The sequence below is a fragment of the Arachis hypogaea genome, chromosome 16, assembly GCF_003086295.3.
Source record: "Arachis hypogaea cultivar Tifrunner chromosome 16, arahy.Tifrunner.gnm2.J5K5, whole genome shotgun sequence".
NCBI classification, from domain to species: Eukaryota; Viridiplantae; Streptophyta; class Magnoliopsida; order Fabales; family Fabaceae; genus Arachis; species Arachis hypogaea.
This window is the reverse complement of record NC_092051.1, coordinates 147,652,895-147,660,205: the sequence shown is the minus strand read 5'-3', so window position 1 is coordinate 147,660,205 and position 7,311 is coordinate 147,652,895.

Genomic DNA, 7,311 nt, shown 5'->3' with positions numbered 1-7,311 from the left:
GGTATCTCTAAGTGGAGTGGGTTAGTATACGAGTGGTGATCATATACCGTGAGGTGTTAGAAACTAAGGACTCGGATTGTAAAAGGTATTGCGCGAGCACCTTGAAGCTTGGCAATAGTGGAACTTCTCAATTGCGATTGAGAAAGAAAGTGGACGTAGGACAAGGATTGTGCCGAACCACTCTAAATAGCGTTTGCATCTCTCCAAACTCATCTCTTCAATATTATTGTCTTTTACCTTTAAGCAAATAAATTGTGATCGTAAAGTAGCTTCGTAAGTACTTAAGGAGTGGCTTAAGTCCGATTGGTGAAAAGCTTGATCAATTTATTTGAGTTGGTGTCTATTGGAAAGTAAAAGCTCCTTATAAATGCTTAGCAATTGAGTTAAGCTCTTGGAAAAATACTAGTACAATAACGCTTTTGTATATTGTCTTTAACTTTCGCAAAATGATTCATTGTTGTTGCATTACTCAATTCACCCCCCCTCTTGAGTAATTGTGCATAGGTTCTACAAGTGGCATCAGAGCTTAACCCTTTGAAAGACTTAACCGTTTAAGGGAAAAGATCATGGCAAGCACAGGCTTTAACAACAACAACACTAGCGAAGGTAACTCAACCGCTAGACCTCCTCTTTTTAGCGGAACAAATTACTCTTATTGGAAAAATAAGATGAGAATTTGGATCCGTTCTCAAGATGTGAGAATTTGGAAAGTAATTGAGAATGGAAATCACATTCCAACAAAGACAACAAGCGCTAAAGAAGAAGGAGTCTCCGTCTTAAAGCAAGTTCCGAAAGGAGAAGATGAATATAGTGACGATGATTGGAAGAAAGTGGCAATGAATGATAAAGCCATCAACTTCATTCATTGTGCACTTAACGAGCATGATTATATGAAGATCTCTACATGTGAAACCGCTAAAGAGATTTGGGATAAACTCCAAATCACTTACGAAGGAACCGACCACGTTAAAGAATCAAAGGTATTTATGTTGGTTCATGAATGGGAAAATTTTAAAATGAAAGATGAAGAGAGCATTGAAGAAGCTCTTGAAAGACTCTCCAAGATCTTCAACAATCTAAGCATGCTTGGCACAAAATACAATGATAAACAAATTGTAACCAAGGTGCTTACAAGCCTTACACCAAAATGGAACTCCAAAGTGAACGCCATTGTGGAAGGAAGGCTCTATGATCAACTTACATTTGATCAACTGCGAGGAAATCTTCTCACCTATGAAATGACTATGCTAAATAGACAAAAAGGTGAAGAAAGCAAGAAGAAAAGTCTCGCCCTTAAAACAACATCACTGCAAGAAGAGAGTGATGATAATGAAGAAGAAGGAGATGAAGAATTTGTACTCTTATTAAAAAGATTCAATAAGTTTGCAATGAAGAAAAACTTCAAGAGCAAAACAAAGGTACCAAAATGCTATGAGTGTGGAGAAGTTGGACACATCAAACCCAATTGTCCAAAACTTCAAAAGGAGGACAAAAACAAGAAATTTAAGAAGAAGGAGAAAGCATACATATCATGGGAGAACGAGGATGAATCCGACTCCGATGACAACGAGGTTGCAAATCTTTGCTTAATGGCAAGCGAAGAAAAGGTTAGTGATGACAACCCCACTTCTTTTAATTTACAAGATGAATATGATGCCTTACTTGAGGTGTACACAAAACTTACCCAAGATTATTCTCTCCTAAAGAAAAAGAATATGGAACTTTTAAAACAAAATGAGATGTTGAAAAACGAGAATATCAATCTTGGAAAAGATAAGTGTAGCACAAGTAGTGATCCATACAAATCTTGTAAAATGCATGAAAATGAAATTACAAATCTTAAGAACACTTTAGCTAAGTTCAATGAATCTTCAAAGAACTTAGATAAAATGTTGAAAAACCAAAAACATGTTCATAATAAGGAAGGCTTGGGTTTTGAAAAAGGAAAATTTAAAAATGCTAAAACTCCTATTAGGCAACTGCAAGCCCAAAAGGTAAGCATGCCTAAAAGGAATGAAGTCTTTAAACATCCTCCTCAACATGCTTCATTTAGAAATTATAATCACAATGTATATAGATCAAAAGATGTTGCATTTAGGAAACAACCTAGGCAACCATTTAGAAACATGCATAGGATGCATAATCCAAATGTCATATGTCATTATTGTAATAAAGTAGGTCATATAGCACCCGTATGCTTTACTAGAATTAAACATATAAACTTTCGTAGTCAAGATACGAGATGGGCACCTTATGGGCATTATGCTCATACTAACCATCAAGGACCCAAATTCACTTGGGTACCTAAAACCAAATTTTAATTATTTTGTAGGTACGTGTTGGAGCTAAGGATACAAATTGGTATGTTGATAGTGGATGCTCCAAACACATGACCGGCGATGAATCAAAGTTCACCGCAATAGAGCCTACAAACGGAGGAAACGTGATCTATGGAGACAACAACACCGGCAAAGTAATCAGCGTTGGAAAAGTTTATGAGTTGATGAATGAGTGATTAATCTTGAGGTAGATTGAAGAATTTGAAGATTATAAACAATGGAGGATCAACAAATTGAAGCTTATAATGGTTTAAGTGAGTATATACATGTTGGAACTCAAAGGATTGAAGAAAGAACCACCAAAGGATGAAAATTTGGTGATTTTGGGCAAAATGATGCATGCTGCATCGATGCAACAAGCTTTGCATCGATGCAAAGCACACGACGTGCTATGTGCATCGATGCAAAGACCATTGCATCGATGCAAACACGACCAAATTACACAAAAACAAGTGAATTTGGCATTTTTGAGCAACAAAACCCCATTTTTGAGCAAAGTCACTTTTCATTACTTTATGCTTATTTGATTATATGAATTGTTAAACTAACTCCTAGTAAGTTAAGGATTTCTATTATGGTTTAAATACTTTGATATTTCCTTCATAATTTTGTTTAATGATTAATGCTTGTATGCTTGTTTGGTGAATAACTCAAAATAGGCTTGGTACCCCTATTTTAAGTTAATATGCATGTCTTGATATATTTTAGGGGGAATTATGCATGCTTATTATATATAAAAAGAGGAAATCAAATTCTTTTTGAAAGGGGGAATATCTCATCCTTGAGATTAATAGAGAAATTAAACTTAAAAAAAAAATTTCATTGTTTTATGCATGCTTCTATGACACATTTTAAACTCCCTTCTTTTTGATAATGTCAAAAGGGGGAAGAAAAGTTTGAGGATATTTGAAGTTTTGAACTTTTGAAAAAGGAAGAGAAGTTTGAGGATTTGAAAAGAAGAAATAAGTTTGCAAAACAATGATTTCAAAAAGACTTCCGCTAAGCAAAAACTTTGATATCTAAATCGTTTTCTTTGATAAACGCCCTTTAAAAGAACAAATGCACATATTTAGGGGGAACTCCTGCAAAATTTTTTTTGTGAAGTCTTCTCCAAAGCTTTCTATAAAACAAAGTGCATTATTGTTACTTTCAAAATCATTTATAAATACATATCCTCAAAATTGGTTTGTCATTATCAAAAAGGGGGAAATTGTAAATCATGTTGCTTGTATGCGAAGTTTGTATTCGTAGGTTTTGATGAATGACAAACCAAACAAACGACATGAAAGACAAACCAACAAACAACTTGAATGAACAAGCATGATTGAAAGATCAACCAACATTCAACGTTGAGGAATGAAGAGTTGAAAGCAACACAACAACAACAAGAAACTCAAGTCCACAACATTTGAAGACAAGTATAGTGTCTTAGGACTTAGGTAACTTCTTGTTAAGAACCAATTGCTAAATCTCTCAACACACACTCACAAAATGTTTTGATGCACATCTTGCAATTCGATGCTAGCCAAATGGTTTAAAAACTTGTTTTCAAAGGTACAAAAGCATAGGAATTGACTCCAGCAAGTTTGAGATCAATCCTAAGCATTTTGAAGTGATTTTAAGCCATTCTTTAAGGTTTGCATCGATGCACACTCATCTTGCATCGATGCAAAGCATGCAACGACTTGTTGCATCGATGCAAAGATGTTTGCATCGATGCAACCTAGCTGAAAATTCAAATTTCAGCATCAAAGACACATTTGCATCGATGCAAAGTGTTATGCATCGATGCAAATAATTCAAAAACATAAAAAACGGCTAGTTTTGACATAAATGCTCCATCCCATTAATTCCCCAACGTTTCTAAGGTTTGGGGAATCTATAAATGGATGGATTGAAGCCTTATTTCACAATCTTGATTTTTTGGAAACTATCTTGTTCATATTCTTTCATTCTACACATTTTTAAAGTGATATAATACACAATTTGAGAGAGCAATATCAATTGGTTCAATAGTGCTAAACTTGTAATCACACACTCTTCTAGAGAGCACTCATTTCATCTCAACAATTCTTTGAGAATTGTTTTCTTGTACACCTTGTAAATTGGAGTGTGATCTCCAAGGTTGAGTCAAGAGTTATAAACACTATAGTCGGTGAGGATACCAAAGAGGTATACTAAGTACTCAAGGCAAATCTTAGAGAAGGTATCTCTAAGTGGAGTGGGTTAGTATACGAGTGGTGATCATATACCGTGAGGTGTTAGAAACTAAGGACTCGGATTGTAAAAGGTTTTGCGCGAGCACCTTGAAGCTTGGCAATAGTGGAACTTCTCAATTGCGATTGAGAAAGAAAGTGGACGTAGGACAAGGATTGTGCCGAACCACTCTAAATAGCATTTGCATCTCTCCAAACTCATCTCTTCAATATTATTGTCTTTTACCTTTAAGCAAATAAATTGTGATCGTAAAGTAGCTTCGTAAGTACTTAAGGAGTGGCTTAAGTCCGATTGGTGAAAAGCTTGATCAATTTATTTGAGTTGGTGTCTATTGGAAAGTAAAAGCTCCTTATAAATGCTTAGCAATTGAGTTAAGCTCTTGGAAAAATACTAGTACAATAACGCTTTTGTATATTGTCTTTAACTTTCGCAAAAAGATTCATTGTTGTTGCATTACTCAATTCACCCCCCTCTTGAGTAATTGTGCATAGGTTCTACAAGTGGCATCAGAGCTTAACCCTTTGAAAGACTTAACCGTTTAAGGGAAAAGATCATGGCAAGCACAGGCTTTAACAACAACAACACTAGCGAAGGTAACTCAACTGCTAGACCTCCTCTTTTTAGCGGAACAAATTACTCTTATTGGAAAAATAAGATGAGAATTTGGATCCGTTCTCAAGATGTGAGAATTTGGAAAGTAATTGAGAATGGAAATCACATTCCAACAAAGACAACAAGCGCTAAAGAAGAAGGAGTCTCCGTCTTAAAGCAAGTTCCGAAAGGAGAAGATGAATATAGTGACGATGATTGGAAGAAAGTGGCAATGAATGATAAAGCCATCAACTTCATTCATTGTGCACTTAACGAGCATGATTATATGAAGATCTCTACATGTGAAACCGCTAAAGAGATTTGGGATAAACTCCAAATCACTTACGAAGGAACCGACCACGTTAAAGAATCAAAGGTATTTATGTTGGTTCATGAATGGGAAAATTTTAAAATGAAAGATGAAGAGAGCATTGAAGAAGCTCTTGAAAGACTCTCCAAGATCTTCAACAATCTAAGCATGCTTGGCACAAAATACAATGATAAATAAATTGTAACCAAGGTGCTTACAAGCCTTACACCAAAATGGAACTCCAAAGTGAACGCCATTGTGGAAGGAAGGCTTTATGATCAACTTACATTTGATCAACTGCGAGGAAATCTTCTCACCTATGAAATGACTATGCTAAATAGACAAAAAGGTGAAGAAAGCAAGAAGAAAAGTCTCGCCCTTAAAACAACATCACTGCAAGAAGAGAGTGATGATAATGAAGAAGAAGGAGATGAAGAATTTGTACTCTTATTAAAAAGATTCAATAAGTTTGCAATGAAGAAAAACTTCAAGAGCAAAACAAAGGTACCAAAATGCTATGAGTGTGGAGAAGTTGGACACATCAAACCCAATTGTCCAAAACTTCAAAAGGAGGACAAAAACAAGAAATTTAAGAAGAAGGAGAAAGCATACATATCATGGGAGAACGAGGATGAATCCGACTCCGATGACAACGAGGTTGCAAATCTTTGCTTAATGGCAAGCGAAGAAAAGGTTAGTGATGACAACCCCACTTCTTTTAATTTACAAGATGAATATGATGCCTTACTTGAGGTGTACACAAAACTTACCCAAGATTATTCTCTCCTAAAGAAAAAGAATATGGAACTTTTAAAACAAAATGAGATGTTGAAAAACGAGAATATCAATCTTGGAAAAGATAAGTGTAGCACAAGTAGTGATCCATACAAATCTTGTAAAATGCATGAAAATGAAATTACAAATCTTAAGAACACTTTAGCTAAGTTCAATGAATCTTCAAAGAACTTAGATAAAATGTTGAAAAACCAAAAGCATGTTCATAATAAGGAAGGCTTGGGTTTTGAAAAAGGAAAATTTAAAAATGCTAAAACTCCTATTAGGCAACCGCAAGCCCAAAAGGTAAGCATGCCTAAAAGGAATGAAGTCTTTAAACATCCTCCTCAACATGCTTCATTTAGAAATTATAATCACAATGTATATAGATCAAAAGATGTTGCATTTAGGAAACAACCTAGGCAACCATTTAGAAACATGCATAGAATGCATAATCCAAATGTCATATGTCATTATTGTAATAAAGTAGGTCATATAGCACCCGTATGCTTTACTAGAATTAAACATATAAACTTTCGTAGTCAAGATACGAGATGGGCACCTTATGGGCATTATGCTCATACTAACCATCAAGGACCCAAATTCACTTGGGTACCTAAAACCAAATTTTAATTATTTTGTAGGTACGTGTTGGAGCTAAGGATACAAATTGGTATGTTGATAGTGGATGCTCCAAACACATGACCGGCGATGAATCAAAGTTCACCGCAATAGAGCCTACAAACGGAGGAAACGTGATCTATGGAGACAACAACACCGGCAAAGTAATCAGCGTTGGAAAAGTTTATGAGTTGATGAATGAGTGATTAATCTTGAGGTAGATTGAAGAATTTGAAGATTATAAACAATGGAGGATCAACAAATTGAAGCTTATAATGGTTTAAGTGAGTATATACATGTTGGAACTCAAAGGATTGAAGAAAGAACCACCAAAGGATGAAAATTTGGTGATTTTGGGCAAAATGATGCATGCTGCATCGATGCAACAAGCTTTGCATCGATGCAAAGCACACGACGTGCTATGTGCATCGATGCAAAGACCATTGCATCGATGCAAAC